Genomic DNA, 19,521 nt, shown 5'->3' on the forward strand with positions numbered 1-19,521 from the left:
CCCCCTTGCATCTGGTAAAGTGGAAAAAACTACCTTACATTCTTCTGGGGGAATACTTGCTTCCCTTTTTGGGCATTCCACTATGGAAGTCTGGATGAAGAGAAAATGATTATCAGAAAATTAAAGATTTTAAAGTTTATAACATCTTCCACTTCTTACTAACTCAGATTAAAGTGTGCATCCTTCAAGAGTAAACAGAGTGTGAGAATTTGGACCGTGAAGCAATTACAGCCACTAAGGTGGAGTCTGTGACTGGGTTCTGTGCAGCATAAACTAGCTAAGGCTGAAGGGGAGTGCAAGAGAGGGTCGCCTCTTTCCAGAGACTCATCAGCACCACACAGCTGTTGTGTCAATGGGGGAAAAGTGTCAGTCTCTCAGAGACACAGCCACTACAGAAAGAGTGTAACCCACACTTCCTTCTGTGCAGTTGCTTGGAGCTTTTAAAATAACAAACTGGATAGTTAATAGGTTATAGTTCATTCTGATTTTTGAAGAACTATTCTGAAAACTAAAAAGAAAAAAACCCCACACACAGAAAAAAAAAAACAAAAAACCATGAAACCAAAAATAGGACCTGTAAACACTTAACTTGTGTATTTGCTTTTCCCATAATCTTTAAAGGATTTAAAAGAATGTTTACATCCTAGCTTCTGGATATATATATATATATATATATATATATATATTTTCAGGAGTCTTCAAACAGAAGGAAATATTTTGAAAAACTGTGAATATAATTTGATATGGGATGGATGCATTTAACAGCTGGAAGGATTTCACACTTAGAACCCAATTTACAAAACTCTGTAGTTGGCAATATTTCAACTCTAGTCCTGGAAGTCATAATTTCCCAAAGATTTTTTTTTCTTGATTTGGAAATTATTTGTGCAAGGGACATATATCATTTGAAAAACAAAGTTATCATAGCTGAATTTGGCCAGGCATAAATGAATAACTTCAAGAAGAAATGTCTGAGCGCATTATTCACTCCCATTCCCACTGGAATCCAAGAGTAAGTTGCAGTTCTTAATGATCAAAATTCTTTTTTTGCAAGCAATCTACGCTTTCACAGATTCCTGAATTAGCAGAAGAAACTGGCTACTTTGTGAAAAAGTAAAACACAGAATTTCAATATGATAAATAGTAATAATAAAGAATAGAAACAAACTCAGTTTTGTTTTAACTGTGTGTGTGTTTTGAGGGTGATGTAGGGATGGCTAGAATAATAGTGAGATTAAGATGAAGAGACTCAGAGGGACGGAAGTGGGTTTGTTTTCAGTTGTAAGAATAAGGGAGGAAAAGAATGGTTGCCCAAGAGACTAATAGCAGGGAAGTAACCCCCCCACACACACTGCTATTGCTACTATTGGCTGATTTGCTCTGTCCCAGGTCCTGTGCTCCCCAAACACCAGAACACTGATGGACGATGAGAAAAGGGGAGAGTGCATTCTTCCCTTCACAGGCTCTTCCTGGTGACGCCTCTAAGCCAGAGCTTTCTCTTGTGCATCCAAGATTTCTCTAGATTCACGCAAAGAGACCAAAGCTTGGAGTCCATTTTCAAATTGTAATTTGATGCAGTTCCAAAGAAATTACAAAATTGCTAGTAATACAACCATCATCATTAGGCATCAAGTTGTCTCAGCCTTGCCTGTACTCACTGAAACTTCTCACTTTGGCTCCACAAACTATTCACTTCGGCTCCACAAACTATTCACTTAAACATTTTTCAGTATTTCATTTTGAACCTCATATTATGACATAAATTTGGCTTGCTCTCATATGTTTTAGCAACTATATTCAAATGCTTTCTTTGGAGAAATTTTGAGGTTTTAATCTTGTGAGAAGCATCCCCATGTGGTGGATATGGCAGGTATCCGAGAGTCACACAGGATGTTCGTGTCCTGGTGCTGCAATTTATTAGCTGTGTGACTGAGCAACTTACTATAGCTCTCTGAGATTCAAGTTACTCGTTTGCAATGTATTGTACTAGATGATGGTGAAGATATGGTAATACACAGCTAATCCTTGAACAACATGGATTTGAATTGTGGGCCCACTTACACATGGATTGTTTTGGATAAATACAGTACCTGTATTTTCATTTTACAGATCTTTAAATTAACTAAGTGTGGGGAGAAGTTTGTGTTCAATTAGAGATCACAATATATGGAATCAAAAGAGCTAGTGTTTGAGCCCTGATTCTACCCAAACTGTTTCAGCTTCCGTCTAGGAAGTTATTTACCAGTTCCTTCGTTTTTGAGGCAGAGATAGCAGTACTCAGATTTTTTACTGTGTTGGGGTCGGTGGCCCTAACCCCTGTGTTGTTCAAGAGTCAACTGTATATATGTGATATACATACATACAAGATAGTACCTAGAATAATGCAGAAAAGATGACGAAGTTTCTATAAATCAGTATTTCTCATCTTTTGTCTTGTCTATGCTACATCAAGCTTTCGAGTTTTGTAAAAAATGAGTACAGGATTATAAAAATAATTCAAAATTTTATTTTAACATTGAAAAATCAGCTGTATGTGCTGCTGTATCTCTCATTTTGAAAGAAATGAGGCAACAAAACTGAAGCAAACATATCAATGTGAATTTTCTATCAATCGCTGAAAATATCGTGTAAACTGTATAAAATAAGTAGTCTAAAAGATAATTTCTTACAGAAAACTGAAGATGGGACTAGGATATCTGATTGTAGGGTAGGTTTGTTTGTTTGTTTGTTTGTTTGTTGTTTGTTTGTTTGTTTGTTTCTTTCTTTCTTTCTTTCTTCCTTTCTTCCTTTCTTCCTTTCTTTCTTTTTAATGCCTTAAGTCTGGTTCCATTAATGAATTGTGCTGAATATCATGAAGAATATAAATTATTCTAAATCCTGAATCTGTCCTTCTGCAACTGGTGCAAGCAGAAGGCCTAGAATATTTCAAAATATTATCTTCTATCACTCCACCACTCACTTTAAACAAGATCTCTGGCCACCAGCCTGATGAAATACATGGAAATATGTTGTGCCCCTAGTGGTGTTCTACTTAATTCCTGGCCAACCACCACGAGATGTGCTGTGAAAACAAGTTTACACAAGATTATAAAATCTGCTTATCCCTGTTTTAACACCTGTGAACAAAAATACAAGACCATCATGTGGCACACAAAAGGCTCAGGTGTCTCCCTGTTTGGAAGCTGGCAGTCTCGAACAAGAGGAAATAGGTTGTAATATTAATAAACACCTGCCAGGACTATTATACTCATTGGCTCCATCCCAGCGAAAGAGTTAATCAACTAAACCTAACAAAACAATTGTCTAAATCCAATGGCAGTGTAGTGTGTGTTACCACGTGGCTCTGAGTCCGCCCTGTGATAAAATATGAGAAGCCCACGTACTGTACTGTTCTGTAAAGCAGGAGAGCAGAGTGTATTCCTGAGCATGGAGTTAAAAATAACAACAGAAATAATGGCTCTGTTTCTCTGTGCCAGGCACTACTGTCGGTGGATCCCGGGGATGCTGCGGTGAATGGGAAAATCAAGGCCTCTGAGTTCACAGAGGTCACATTCCAGTGGGAGAGACAGACAAATAACAAGCCTAGTGATTCCCCTTCCTGTGACTCTCACATCACCGTGCTTATGCACCTGAGTACTTACCAGTGAGATATAGAATCACAGGCGTGGGCTGGGGACAGACGGGGCAGAGCAAGGACCATTTAAGAGTAGATGGAGGAGAGACCCGACTGAAGAAGAGATGTGTGAACAGACATCTGAAGGCAGAGAAGGAAGCAGGCCTGATAGAACGGGAGATGAACTTCTCCAAGATAAATGCAGGGGCTCAGAGAGGTGACAGGAGAAGACAGAGGAACTCACAGTCAAATCTATTTCTGACCAACTACAAATATGCTTCCTCCATGACACTAGGCAGAATCAATTCTCTGGAGTAAAGAAAATTTGGATGACACTATGGACATTCATAATAATACATATCTTTCATTTCTTAGCAGAGTTAGCATTTTTATTAGGCCTTGATCACGTGTGACCATCTCAGAATCCATTCTTCATGAAGGTTTTAAAGCACCGTAGCAACACTGCTTTAAAACCTCTCTTTACCAAAATGTTTCTTTCACTCTTTGTTCGCAAGCCTTATGGCAAGTTGGGTCTTGTTCCTTGGAATATTCAACTGTTCAGTATTTAAAGTAGAAAGTAATACATAAATCCCATTTCCACACAGGGATCAAATTGTTGAGAGGAAACAAAATACATCCAATGGTGGAAGAGAAAAAGAACAGGAAGCCATAACTTTGGAAACATATGTTCCTAACAAATATATTTTACTAATTAGATAAAAGGTGAAGATAAACTAGAAGGGAGTTATGCATAGTATGAGATATAAGCTGCTTGAAGACAGGCTCTGTGGTCATTTCATCTGTTTCCCAGACTGTCTGGCACAAAAAAAGACTTCAATAGTGATTTGTTTAAAGAGAATGAGAAATGAATGATAACCAAGCAATTGGCCAGCAAATGCATTCTAAGGAAAGAGAATGGTAAGAAAATACTTCTACTATGTAGACAAAAAGTACACAAAGAAATGCATTAATACTAACTAAAGAAACCACAAAACAATTAAACAATGTTAATTAAACATTTTAATTGTTTTTTAAAGACAGCAAATACTAAGTGAAAAGCCAGATAATAGTATCTTGTGCATCAAATAGTTGGGATATATATTCATTTTTCTTTATTATATGGAATATTTAAGCCCCTTCCTCCCAAAAGAACCCTATTGCTTTTGCTCATCTGAAGAAAACAGGATAAAAATAAGTTTTAAAAATATCACTACTTGCCTATTGAAGGCATTTAGCTATAATCAGCTAAAGAGCTAGGAGCTGTGGAAATAGAAAGGAGAGTTCGGAGGCCCAAACCTGGTTTCTTTTATAATTCCCAGTTGGACTATTAGATCTGAATTAAAGAACTTTGCTGAATTATTCTGTTGGCCTAAGTGAGTCTGGCCAGAGGTTCAGAAATAGAAACACATGGCACAGGGCACAGGGGAGCTCCGACAGAGGGCTGTGGCTTCACTCACAAGCACCCACACACTCTCACACAGAAACACACACACACACACACACACACAGAGCTTTCCCTTTTTGGTGAATGAGAGAGCAACCTCTTCAAACCCTTCAAATTAGAAAAGACACGCATGAGCACTCTGAATCAGAATTATTTCAAGAACATTATAAGAATAAATAAGCCATTTGTCTAATTCAATGATTACTTAATGATATCATCATTCACCATTGTGTAAATGTCTTTGGAAATGCAAGACGAAACAAGCGTAGTCTGTTAGAGCAGAATCACATACCCCCTCCCGAGACTGAATCAAACAGGTTCAGACCAGAACTGGTTCTCATAATGATTATTTTAATTTATTAGTATAACGCTAGTAGTGCACAATTATTTTAACCTGTAGCAAAACAGTATTAAAGGAGAGTTATCACTTACTCAAATAACTACCTGAAATACCAGAGCTTAGAAAGCTAAATCAGCATTCAAGGGACCATCAAACCTATTGTTAATGACATGCACAATTATGTATATGTTAAAAAAATGACTAAAAATTAAGGAGGAGAAAATTTAAAAGACATGATTAGTGGGGATAGTAAAATGTGATAAATACACGATCAAACCAGTATAGTAAAATGTTAATGGTAGAATGGTGGGTACATAGGTGTTCTCTACAAAGTTATGGTGGCTTTGCTGCATGTTTGAAAATTTTCTTAATAACACAGGAGAAGAAAATTTAGAAGTCTAAAAGTGATACCTAAGAGAAACAAGTTAAGAACACAAAGACCTGGAGTGATGAAACACTGCTGCGCATTACCATGGCCTGCAAGTGAGACAATGTAGTGCAGTAGCTAAGAGCACAGTCCTTAAACTTAAATATTTACATCAAGAATCCAGTCTCAGCTCTGTTATTTACCAGCTGTGTAACCTTGATGTAGTTGCCCTGTAAGCCTCTCTTTTGGCATCAGTAAAATGGAGATGATATGCCTACTTTACAAAAATAAAAACACAGAAAAATCTTAAAAGAATATCAAACATTATTCACAGTTGCCATTATTAACAAGTATGAAAACAAACCAAAATGCCACCAATAGGAGTATCAATTAATAAATTAGCTGCATAAAACTAGCCCCTTAAATAGTAGATAAAAAATGTTAACAATATGGTACATCAATGAAGATGTTTTCAGATGCAAACAATGAAATATTTAAGTAAAGGTCAAATGAAGTTTCTGCATATCTCACATAACAAGAATTCGAGAAGAACATGGTTTCGTGGTTGATTTAATTCAGCAGCCTAACAAGATCAGGGTGTTAGGGGAGAATTTGGCTTCCTCTCTCTGGTCATAATTTGGCTACAGCAGCTTCAATCATAACTTCTTTTCAGTATAACATCCAAAGACAAGAATAAAAAGGAAGTTATTCCTTGCATATCTCTCTTGTTATCAGGGAGGAAGCATTTTCCCAGAAATCCTATGACATACTTACCCTCGTATCTCATTAGCCAGAAATGAATCACATGTTCACCCATAAACATTCACTGACAAAGGAAAATGAATTGTAAGGATTGGCTTCAAATAGTCATGGTTTATCCCCTAGATTTGGACACGGGGCCCAACTTTCCTGAGTGCAGTACTGCCAAATATCTGAAAACAAAACAAAGTAAAACAAAATCATGGTTTCATTGGTAAGAAAGATGATGAAAATGGCCATTGAGCTGGCAATCAACAGTTGTATGTTATGTATGTGTAAATAGGAAAGAAAAAATCTGACTCCATATTAGATCTGATCTTTTGGCTCTAACCCCGTGCTCTGTTTCCTGTGCTTAGTCATGCTGGTTCTATACCTTTTGTAAAAGAATGTTGCCTATAGCCGGAAATATACAGGATAGCCTATCCTCAAGGCTCTGACCTTTAAGGGTAGAACACTCTCCCATTCATATAAAGATAAAAAATTGCAGAACAGAGAATAACATTTGTCTTGTTGGAGGTTTACAGGGACATCATGACCTGACCTACGTGGACAGCTGTAAGAACAGAGTCTGACACCAAGAAGTTTACAACAACCAACCACACACCCTCTCCTCTTTAGTATAAAAGGAGCCTGAATTCTGATTTGGGTAAGATGGTTCTCCAGACATTAGTCTGCCATCTTCTTGGTCTGCTGGCTTTCCAAAAAAAGTCTTCATTCCTTGCCGCAACATCTCGTCTCCTAATTTATTGGCCTGTCATAGGGTGAGCAGAATGAGTCTGGACTTGATAAAATATGGAAAAATATTAATCATGTTAATAAAAACACAAATTACATGTTGATCACAATAACTATGTGGCATAACGTAAAAATAAACTGTGATATACAAAAATTTTTAAAGCTGCTAGCTAGGACTTTTTTCTGTAGCAAGGTTCTATCAAAGTATTCCACAATGAAATTCATTACTTGGTGAAACTATACTACATGCACCTTTAAAAAAAAAGGATGGAAGATTTTTAGGAAGCAAGGGATCCACCTGTAAGCAACAAATTACTCCTCTGTCAAAAATATCTCTGATAAACCAAAATGCACACTAATAATGCTGTTGTTTTACATTTGTTTCTTCAGGATAAATGTTAAAATAAATTAATAGATTGGTCCATATTATAGAATAAAAGCTTACAGATGACTGTGGTGATAAAAGAATATTTTGACTGCTGTGTGTGCCTTTATTAGTTACACTAAGAAACTGGACATAAATGGCTCAGTTTGGTTCAAGCTTTTACCATAAAGATGTTCTGTATATAGAATGTGGTATTCTGGACTGTGTTTGGTTAATGCAAAATATAGTTTAATATATCTAAGGGGGCTATTTAAGGAATTCTTAGAATTATGTAAACTAAGACTAAAATTTAGGTAGATCACTCTGTCATTAGATGCTAGAAAGGTGGATGAAGTAGGACAATGTATCTATGAAGCTTCTTGATAAACAAAGTTTTACATGAATAGGGAACCAGGCAGCCCTTTGGAAAACATGCCCTTGGTCCCCAGCTAATAGTATTTTGTGAGCCTTGTATTCAGGCCAAAAATCTTTGAAAGTCCTTAGGGAGCTACAGTACCAAACTTCTAGCTAATTTAGCATCATTTAAATGGGGCCATGCTATGTATCTTAGGGTCTGGATTTCTTTATTTCCAATTATTCAATGGATTTATTGAAAAACAGTTCTATTTTTAAAATCTTATTTTAAAAAGGCCCATGTGATTTTCTTCATTTTTATACTGGAAATATATGGAACTGCTTTGAATTAAATTAATTTTAAATCAACCAATATTTACTGAGTTCTTACCATTTGTAAACCCTGTGTTAAGAGAGCTGGAAGAGCAAAGTAGCTTAAAACATAACCCTGTATGTCAAGTAACCTAGAACTGAATTATAAGTATCCTCAAAAATTTTTTTCTCTGAGATGTTCTGTCAGTTGAAGATTTTTTGAGGGTAATATGCCTCTGGATGAAAGAAAATAAAATAGATGAAGGCAAGTGGAATAATGGAAAAGCACTGCAAGGAGACTTCCTCTGTTTAACACACATCTTTATTACTCAAAAACTTTGCTTAACAGTGAACATTTGTTTCTTTGTAATAACATAATAAACATTTGTTTTCCCTTAATATTTTTAACACTAATTATAATTAATCTATACTCATAAATGTCATAGAAGTTATAATATGTACATTGTAGGCAGCCTTCAAGATAGCCCCAATGATGCCTGCCTCCTTGGCATATTTTGACCCATGGGTATTCTCCTCCCACAGTGTTACCAGGGTGGGCCCATACAGCCCAAAAATATGGCAGAAGGGAAGTACGTCACTTCTGAGATTAGGATCTGAAAGACTGAGGCGTCCCTCTTGGGATTCTCTCCGCCCCCCCCCCTCACCCCAATACTTGCTGTGAGGGAAGCCAGCCACCATACCATGAGAACACTTAGGCAGCCCTATGGAGAAGGGGTTCAGGTGATGAAGGACTAAAGTCTGCCAGACACCCCAGAGCTTGAAAATAGATCCTCCAGTCCCAGATGAACATCCAGATGAACCAGCAACCTCTTGACTGCAACCTCACAAGTCACCTAAGTCAGAGCCACCAGCAAAGTTCAGAAACTGTGTGAGATAATGAATGTTTGTTGCTATAATCTGCTTGGTTTGGGGTAATTTTTATGCAGCAAGAGATAACTAATACATTGTGTAATGTCATGCAGTACTGCCAAATATCTGAAAACAAAACAAAGCAGAACAAAACCAGGGTTGCATTGGTAAGAAAGATGATGAAAATGGCCAATGAACTGGCAATCAACAGTTGTATACTATATATGGACTATTAAGTCATACCAAGGTTAGGTTCAGTTACTGGACAGTTTATTCAACAAATAGGTATTGAGCACCTGCTATTTTCTAGATTAACTTGCTCAGTTTTTCTACCTTAAAATTTTGGTCTAGGAGGCCCATTATTCCTCAAAGCCAAGGATATTTAGTGGATATTTTCCATCTCAGCTATAAACAAGAGCTAAGAAATTATTAAAATAAATGATTTTATGTGTGCAACTTGTAATTTGCTATTTTTCAAATAACTTTCTCTGTTAGCTAGCCAGATAGATTTGGGATATTTATTTTAACCTATTTTTGTTTGTTATATAATTCAAGCTAATATAACAAATTCTCAAATCTCAGTGGCTTATACCTATCAAACTATTTCTTACTCTAGTACATCCAAAGTGGATATCCTGGTAAGTGGGGAGCTTTCTGTGTGGTTCTTCAAGGACTCTGGATTCTTCTATTTCATGAATCCTGGTCACATTTGCATCTGGCTAGTAGAACAGAGAAGAAAGAGAGTAGAGGATCAAGAAAGATAATTTTATGCACCAGACCTGAAGTGGGAGACATCCCTCCAACCACATTGTGCTGGTTGGATCTTTCTACTCTTCCCAAGCCTAGGAATCTTCATCAAGCCAAAAGCTCAGAAAAGGGGCTCTTTCCTAATTTTTAAGGCGAGACTGTTGAGACTTGAAAACTAGATTCTCTCATTCAATTGTCTGTTTTAAAAAATCAAAATCATGCTATTAATTTTTGTCCCTTGTTTTTCTGCTATACCAATTTGAATCTCTTTCTTTTTGTTGTTGCTGCTGTTTATTTATTTCTAAATCCAAATAGCTCCCCCAAAGCTTAGCAGGACTGATGGGAATACTAAATTTTTGACACTTTTTTAAAAACTAGCTAAGACCGGTACAGTAGTAATAAATCTTTTGATATTTAATTTTCACGAAGTTTCTTTTAATTTGTATTTAAAGTACAAATTAACTCAGAATATTTAGGTTGGATAAGTATATACAAAAATGAATAATTTTTCTCTATATAGCCATTTACATATAAAATCAATCACTTTATATATAAATCTAAATTATATGAATATTTATTTTATGAACATTTCTGTGATTTATATTGATAGTTTAAATCATAATTGTATTATTAGTAGTTACTCCTATTTGTGCATTCACATACATATACCTAACACATGTATTTTCATACTGCACACACTTACACTAATTCATAGACCATATGTTTCATGTGATTCCAACATTATTCTGTTACTCAGTGAAGGGCCACCAGAGCAAAGACCATAGATTATAAAATTTTCATAATTTCTTGGCATGAATATTACTACTACCCAGGAGTATATTAAATTAGTCATTCTACTATAGAAAACCTTCTAAACTTTTTCCCCTTGAAATAAAATATATTTTTTGATGTAAAAGAGGCAGGAAACAATCAAATCCCTCATTTCTGGGCCAACTTTGTAGTCTCATAGTCTTACTTCAAATATACTACAGAGGAAGGGAAAATTGATAAATCATGAAATAGAAAATTACACAGAGCTACGAATCTTACATATTTTCCTTCTAAAGAAATAATTCAAGTGATTTAGAATGATTATGGCTTGCATGAGAAAAGAAGCAAAACAGCCCAAAGATCTGGATAAGTATTCAGTAATAATATGAAAGGTGACCTAATTCAGAATTGTAAAATGACACCCAATGGAATATTTATATTAAAACAATGAACAAAAATATGGCATTGAAATTTTTGCAGAGATAGAAATTTTCAAATCACCCTGAAAAATAACTAGATCAATTTATTTCTTTAACTGTGAGGACTAGGCTTCATTAAACTCTGAGCAAACTCTTACTTTGGGGGTAATTTATTCTTTTTTTTTTTTTTTTGTCTTGGAAATTCAATAATGACTATAATAATCTCCATAATCTAGTAGGCTGAGAACTAGATAAAAAATATGATAGAACTTGAGATTCAGTTTTCTTAACTTTTATGTATTTTGCTTAAGGTCCTGTAGGAAGCAATATATATAAACAATAGCCTGTAAGCCCTTCCACCTCTGATACCTAGAAATTCAGGATAAAATAAAACCTTTCTCTTAAATAAATAGCTGAAATGCACAAAAAATGGGTTTTCCTGCATGCTGGGAATAAAATGAAAACTGAACATCTAGGATTTATAATTCAAAACAATAAAATATACAGGGATATAATCCTCCATGAATAAGATTCAGAAGGCATGGTAATCAGCAGATTTACAGCAGACTTCAAAAACATAAATAGCAGAAACAATCTGAGTATCCAAAATAAGTATTTTTTAAAATGATTAAAAACATGAAAGGAACAGTTGAAACTTACATGAGGACAAAACCTGGCAGACTTGAAAAAGAATCAAATAACAGATACTAATAAAATAAAATCAGATAAACTGGAAGATAGATATATTTATTTTTAAAAAGAGAGAAATAAGAACTTGACACAGGACAGTAGAGATAGAGATTAAGAGTTGGAAAATGTAAATGAGATTAAGAAACATGGAACGTAGAATGAGAAGATACAATATATTTGTAAATTCCAGATGAAGAGAACAAAACAGAACAGGAGAAAGACAATATTTAAAGATTTAATTTCTGACAAATTTTCCTAAATTAATGAAAACTTGAACCTTAAAGAAATATTATGAATTCCAAGCATAATAAATAAAAATAACTCCATACTTAAATAGTAGCAAAATTACAGCATATCACAAATAAAGAAAATATCTTCTTAAAAAGACGGAAAAAACCCCATCACCTTCAAAGGAATTTGATTACATTAACAGAGGACTCCTGGAGTGGCAAAGAAGTCAGAAGAAAACGGAATAGAAAGCTTGTACTGAATGAAAATAACTACAAATAAACATAAAATAAGTTTTTTCAAGACAGAGGGTTTAAAGGCACATTGAGACAAAAACTATGAGGGAATTTATCATTTACAAGAATGTTCACTGAATAAAACTCTTTAAAAGTGCATTTTAAGAAGGAAATTGAATCCAGAAGGAACATGTAGAACAGAAGAAGCAATGGTGTGAAATGAAACTATTTAACAGGTGAGTAATTCAAAGTAATATTGGCTGTATATTTTTGAGATGATTAATTTTTGAGCATAAAAATGAGGTAGAAGTAAAATACTGGATTACTTTTACATATAGGAGATGCATTGGAATAAAAGTGCTCCAAGGATCCCTTCCTGGCTAGGAGGAAAGTCAGAATTTCTAAGAACCTTAGATTGTGTTAAGAATGATGTGCATGTTACATTTTAAGACTGATCGCAAATACAGTAGAATGAGATTATAAAATTTTCAAACTGATGAGAAGAAAAAGGAATAAAGAAAACGATCAATGTAATAGAAGGCAGGCAAGGAAAAAATAGTGCAAAGTAAGTTGAATAAAGCAAGATTTTTTATGGTTCTCTATTTCCAAAAATTAAGCTCAAAATTCTTATCATGGAATGTATATATACATATAAAAAATTATTTAACATTATTTTCTCCAGATACTATCAAATGGAAAAGAACCAACCAATATTATTATATTTAAAATAATTTAGCTATAAACTACAAAACTTGGAGGAATATTAAATAGAATAATGTTGTTATCACCAATCTAAAAATTGAAATGGATTAAGCTCTCAGATAATTAGGTATTATTTTGTGAGGTGGTCTGCTGACCTCCTCTCCAACAGAGAATATCTGGCATGATTAAATAAGCACAAAAGTTTTTGGAATGCCCACTTGTACTTGAACAGATGTGGTAGCTGAATAAAATAGCTCCTTCTGATGTGGTTTCTGCTTCCATTTCCTGCCCAACTTTGCTAATATGAGGAGTCATCATTTTATATATTTAATAATACAAGAATATAAAAAAATTAAAGAATGATGTCTTAGTGTTATTTCCCATAGTTGCTCTGGTTCATTTAGATACCCACAGAGGATTGGTTCCAGTCAAATGGTAATGTTTGTGTTTTGGTCCCTGTCATCTTGATATCGCATACCCAGCCACCTATGTGCTCAGTCTGCCCCACCCTTCAGCTGTCAGAGCATGACCTATCTCTGCCCTCCCAAGCCAGTATTTTAAATGGCAAAATTTTCCAATAGCCCTCTTACAATGAACATACCTGTTTTGTGTTCTATTTCACATAGGATCTCTCTTTTTAGCATTCCATTGTAATAGCAATAGAATCATCAAAAGTGTGAGTGTAATTGGATTTCTTTGACCATCCTCTAGTTAGGTGACATGTGAATTTTAATTATTGCCTTATTGGGAATCTAAGATATGTTCAATGTCAAGGTAGAACTCTAACCAGCTGTAAAACTTATGGGGGACAATTAACCTTGTTGAGCCTTAGTTTCTCCATTTATAAAATGGGGAAATGGTACCTGAACTGCCCACCTCAAAGGATTATTATGAGCAGTAAATGAGATAAAATATGACAAAGTAATTTAAAATGTTTAAACCTCTGTAAGTTACTTTTTTAAAAAAATCTTATTCAAATGATTGACTTTACTAGAGTCAATTTTAAATATGATGACTGCTTGGACTCCATATTTTTAAGTGGGTAATCCTTTCAAAACATGTAATTAGACAGTTATCTACATTTTCTTTGGATGTTTTGAAAGTCATCTTGAAATTATATAGCTCTTACTGAGAATTTCAATTACAGTCGTCCTTCCCAATCTGCAGGAGATTAGTTACAGGACGATTCACCACACACACACTTCCTCACCTACCCCCGCCACCTTCTCATGGATTCCAAAACCAAGGATGCTCAAGTCCTTTAAATAAAATGATGCAGCACAGGACTGATCGAGGGTTGGCTGAATCCCCAGATATGGAACCCAGGGATACGGAGGGCTGACTGTATCTCCAACTGATGTATATTAATGTACTCCTCAATTTGTAATCCCTCATGTTAAACATGAAAAAAAAAAGTCATCTAGAGAAAATGGGAAGTTTAGCTATACCCATTTATTCTGTTCAAGAATGTCATTTTCTACAATAACATTGAGGATATGAAATCAGCCTTCAGAAATATTCTATTAACTGACTAAATGATACAATAATTTAAAATTTAAAAGCCTTTTTATTCACTATTCTACAAGTCCAGCAACCAACTGGAGAGGTAAATATAAAGAATTTAGGTCTAATGTAAGAAATATTCCTCCTTTAAAAAAGGAATGATTCCCACTTGCTCCCTGTAGGACACTATAAAGTCAGTGACAGATTCCCGTAGTGAAAGTGCTATTACTCAACCACAAAACGTTCTCAGTGCAACTCAAAATGCACCTAAGCAGATTCAATAGATTTAGTAACTTGTAGGGAAAAAAAAATAGACAAGGTTAGTCTCAGAATAAGGCTACCCCCTTACACAGTTGTTTTTCCTATTACCATTTTTTTTTCAAATAATAGTAGATAAAATCTAAACGGTTTCTATAAACATTTAAAAATATTCTTTAACAGGTAACAGAAAAGAAACAGCTATATCACCATGTAAGATTGGTCAACATAGCTCAGAAGAAGGGGAAGCAGTGTGTCTTTTGTTGTTATCTCACAAGTAAGTAATAATACTCTTCCTTATGCCCTTTCTTTATATGAAATCATTGTGCATTCTGCTGACCAGTCCGCAACACCTGCTTTGCAAACCCTAACTTTAGACACCATGAAGATGGAAAATTTATAAAGCTTCAAGGAGGTTTAGAGGGCAGCTATATTTACTATGAACTAAATGCATCCCTTGCTTTCTTACTACCTCGGTGTGGTCCTTTGACAGGTCTCAGGACAGAGAAAATCTTGCATCCATGTGCCAATATTTAGTTTAAAAAAATCCAGTTGTAGTATTTCTATAAGTTTTTACAATGCACTTAGCTAGCCCACTGGTGCTTCTTTCCATAAAATGGTTTTGCAAATAAATATTTCAAAATGTCAGAGGAAAGGCAAAATACCCTCTTAACAGATGAAAAGTCTCAACTTTGAAATGTATCTTCATTACATGGGAGACAAATCTTTCAAGGTATGCCTGGGTAATAAAACACTACATCAACATCATAGGTAAGTACCAACATCCTGGTGACTTATTTGAGGAACACCAGGGGTTTAGTGGAATACCAGTGGTCTCAAGCACTTAGAATTTTAAAAGCAGAAAATTAATTGCCATTGATCCTTCAATTGAGATTTATGAAAATAACGCAGAGTGAGAGTGAAGTCAGTTTTGTTGGTTTAACCTGAGTCTGTGATATTTTCATCCAAGCCACTGCATTGGCTCTCATTTTGTATGTTCCATCTTCTCATTTGGAAACACAGCAAACATTTCTAAGTCAGATTTTTCTAGTTGTTTTCGAAAAAGGTTTATGATCACAGCTGCAGTAGTTATGGGTTCGTTTATAGTACGTTACCCATAGATGGGCCCATATGTCCAACAGAGTTTGTTTGATACCATACCTTCCACAGACATGGGGCAGTTCTTGAGGTGTGCCTATAAACCTGCCGTTAAATGGACCAGCTGTACTCATAAACTTACATTAGCAGCCTCAATCCACCCGCCTTACAAAAGTCATTGGCAATAAATCTATGTTCAGTCTATATATGCACTTTTAAGTATTTTTTTACACTTCTGAAAAGAAAATATAAAATATATCCAAGTCTTCTGTGATCCCAAATGAAATAAGAGCTGATTTTTGGGGGTTGGGGGCTGTATAAACAATGTCTTTAAGGCCTCATTTTCTACTTCTTTGCAAGATGTCCATCCTTTCCCTTGACAGCCTTTTTTCCCCTCAGCTTAAAAAAAAGAAAATGGTAAATTTTGGTTTCTTCCCCCTGAAATTTTTTGGTAAGAACATTGCAGGCTTGGGCATAATTTGATCTTTGATCACTACCTCATTCATTCAGGGTGGAAGCTCACTCTGGGACCATGATCGAGCAAGTGTGAACACAATGACCTACACTGATTCAGCTGGGAGAGCATGCTTCTTCAGTGTGGTCACTGAGACCACAGCACCAGCACGTGATGAAGCCTTCTCACTCTCTTCATCTGCCATCAGAGGTAGTCCCTTACAGGAAGGGTGCCATGAGAGGAAGCTACTTTTATATCTGACATAGAGTTCTGCCTCATTTTGTTTCTTACTCAAATGTATTTTATGGTATTGTACTGTCAAAAAAATTTTATTACTTGTTTTACCTTTTTTGAATTTGTTATGGCCTTGTATTATAAAAAGCTTTGCATTTGAAGTCAGAAATTTCAAGTAGAAATTCCAGGTCTACAACTTATTAAACAAGTGTTTGGGGGCAGATTGTTGCATCTGTTTGGGTTTCTTCTTCCACATTTTGTGGAAAATATCATATGGGGAATAGTGCTAAATTAACATTTGCTGAATCTCAAATCTGTGCTTCTACTCTCACTCAGTCACAGCACCATTTCAATCTCTCTACCTATTTCCAGAAACAGTCATTTTCCCCAGTCCTACCTCCCATTCTAGCTGCCCAGAACAGTTAAGTATTTTTCATCTGGACTACTGCAATAGCATCCTATCTAGTATACCACTTTCCAGTTTCTCCTCTTCTGGACCATCTCTCTATGAGATTCTCAAGATCTAGTCATTCTCTTGCTTAATCACTACAATATCAAATGTGTATATTTTAATTTTTTCCCTTAAATTACAAGATGTTTCTGCCAATTTTAATGAATCAAAGATAAATACTTTGTTAAAACCAAGTTTGGAAAGAGTTTTTAATTACTTCGAGGATACAAACTGACTTTCCAAACTGACGCAAATTTTAAAAGCCTTGCAAAAGTTTTCTTTGCTTAAAAGTTCTCATCTTGAAATGGCTGTGTGATTGAGAAATTAACAACAGCAGGTTTTCAATGTGTTTTGCAAATATAATAAAAAATTTATTTTAAATAGCATGAATGATCTTTGGGTAAATATATTAGACATTGAATTATTAATGTAAGCACTGTCTTTATCGGACAATCTAATGGTGATCAAGCTGGGAATAGTGGAAGGCAAATTGGTCCACTAGGGTAACAATTATTCAGAAATGAGCTAGATTCATTCGCTCTCTGTCCCCACCCCCCTTAACTTTTGTAAGTTATAAGGAAACAGGAATTTATCCACCTCAGTTCTTTGTGGCAGGAGGGTAGGCAGTCATAAATTATTTTCCTTTTCCTTTCTGGCTCAGAATAAAATATTTCAGATGACCTTGTGAAAGCATTCAACATTACTGGGCCATTCTTTCCGTGTAATACTATTTTCCACGATTTTTTAGATATACTACTGCTTTCCTACTTCCTATCACTTCTCCTTCTCGTTAAAAAACACATTTTCTTCTACTTGACCATTAAATGTTGTTTCTCCTCTGCCGAGTCACTGGTCCTTTCATCTTCTCATTTATATCTCTTACTTGGTAATCTCATTTATACTCACAACTTCAATCAGCACATAAATTCAGATGACTCACAAATTTATCTCTCTAGCTGACACCTTTCTTTGGGTTACACATGTATATAGCCAACAGCTGATTTCATGTGTCTACCAACTAGTCTCAAATGCACTGCAAATTCAATATGTTGAAAACCAAAATTATGATCTTCCCCTCCAAACCTTGACTGTTTCCTGCCACAGAGAATGGAACTAACATCTACTAAGTTATGTAAACCAAGAGCCTGAATTCATCCTTGAAATCTACCTTTACTTCAACCTTGCCACATCCAATCTGTCACCAAATTATATAAGCTCTGAAATCTATTCCTTTTTCTATATCTTTATTACCAGCCCTGTAGACCAGCCTACCACCATCTCGTGGCTGGCCTACAAAATGCCTTGTATCTAATTTACCTAAATTCGCTTTGTCCTCCTCCCATCCAACTCTACATTCTGTTCAGATGCTCTCTCCCATTACCCTCTCACCCTTACTACTCCCCAGTTAAAACTTTTCATTGGCTTGCCATTGCTCTCAGAATAAAGACCAAACAGTTAATATGGTTTACAACCCCTTAACAGTCTCGTGCCTACCTGCCTTCTCAGCTCCATCATACACTATTATCCCCTTTGCTCTCTTAGCTTAAGCCTTGTTGGCCACCGTTTGTTCTTCTAAATTATCATTTTCTCTCTCTTGTTTCAAGTCTTTTAGATCATAAATATTCTTTATTTTCCAATTTGCAAAGTTTAAATCTACTTACCGTTCAGGTTTTAGGATCCTGACCTTCTAACCAGATAAAGTCTATCTACTGTAAGCTCTCTAGTACAACGTATATCTTCTTTCTGATACAATTAGAATCTCAATATTGCACTTATTTGTGTTAATTGCATTGCTATCTTTGGATTAGACTTTAAATTTCATAAGAACATTGTCTAATTCTACTCAGTGAGTGGTCAGTGGTATTAGTTTTAAGAATGACTTGTTGAATTAATGTATCTACAACAGAAGATTCACCTTTTCAAAGTGGCTGTAATGTAAAGGTTCTCTCTGCAAAAAGCAGTATAATGAGGAAAGGGAAATACAGATCATGGAATTAAACAGATGTGCATATGAAACTCCCTACTCTACTACTTAGAAGAATGTCAATTGGGGCCTCCCTGTTCATCAGTTTTCTCCTCAACAAAAGTGATGCTAATCATGTCTTCTTTAAAAGCTGTTATGAGGTAGAGGACAGGGAGTAGGTACTTAACGGGATAAACAATTCAACAAATATATCCATTCAAAAAATAATCTTAAGCACCTGATACGTGGCAGGCATTATCATCATTTTTGCTCCTCAGCATGGATGCTTATTTGTTTAAACCAGTGTCAGCCGCTCCATTTCTTAGACATCAACTGTTGCCTTTAGTTAATCTCTTATGTGTGAATACGCATTGTTTCCCCAAGAAGACTGGGGGCAGGTATAATGCACTAAACTCGTTTTTCTCTTAAATGACTTTCACTTCTTGTTGAATATTGCACATAATAAGTGGCAATAAACATATGTTAGTTGATTTACTTAATAACTTCTAATAACCAAGTGCACAGCTCACCACCAGAAAGGAATGCTTAAACAACAAAAAAGGTCCATGATCATTGCTCTTAGAGAATTTTAAAATCAAATTATATGCA

General features: G+C 35.4%; 2 long non-coding RNA genes across 2 annotated transcripts in view; one reads left to right on the top strand and one right to left on the bottom strand.

Annotated features, from left to right (window-relative positions):
- The window catches only part of LOC141578351 (uncharacterized), a 40,474-nt gene that overhangs the window by 19,854 nt on the left and 1,099 nt on the right, over nt 1-19,521 (bottom strand). The window lies entirely within an intron of this gene.
- LOC141578352 (uncharacterized) lies at nt 1,844-16,556 on the top strand. Its single transcript, XR_012508587.1, has 3 exons — nt 1,844-7,169; nt 14,896-14,989; nt 16,321-16,556. It is a non-coding gene; the product is annotated as an uncharacterized LOC141578352 (long non-coding RNA).

The sequence above is a fragment of the Camelus bactrianus genome, chromosome 8, assembly GCF_048773025.1.
Source record: "Camelus bactrianus isolate YW-2024 breed Bactrian camel chromosome 8, ASM4877302v1, whole genome shotgun sequence".
Classification (NCBI taxonomy): domain Eukaryota; kingdom Metazoa; phylum Chordata; class Mammalia; order Artiodactyla; family Camelidae; genus Camelus; species Camelus bactrianus.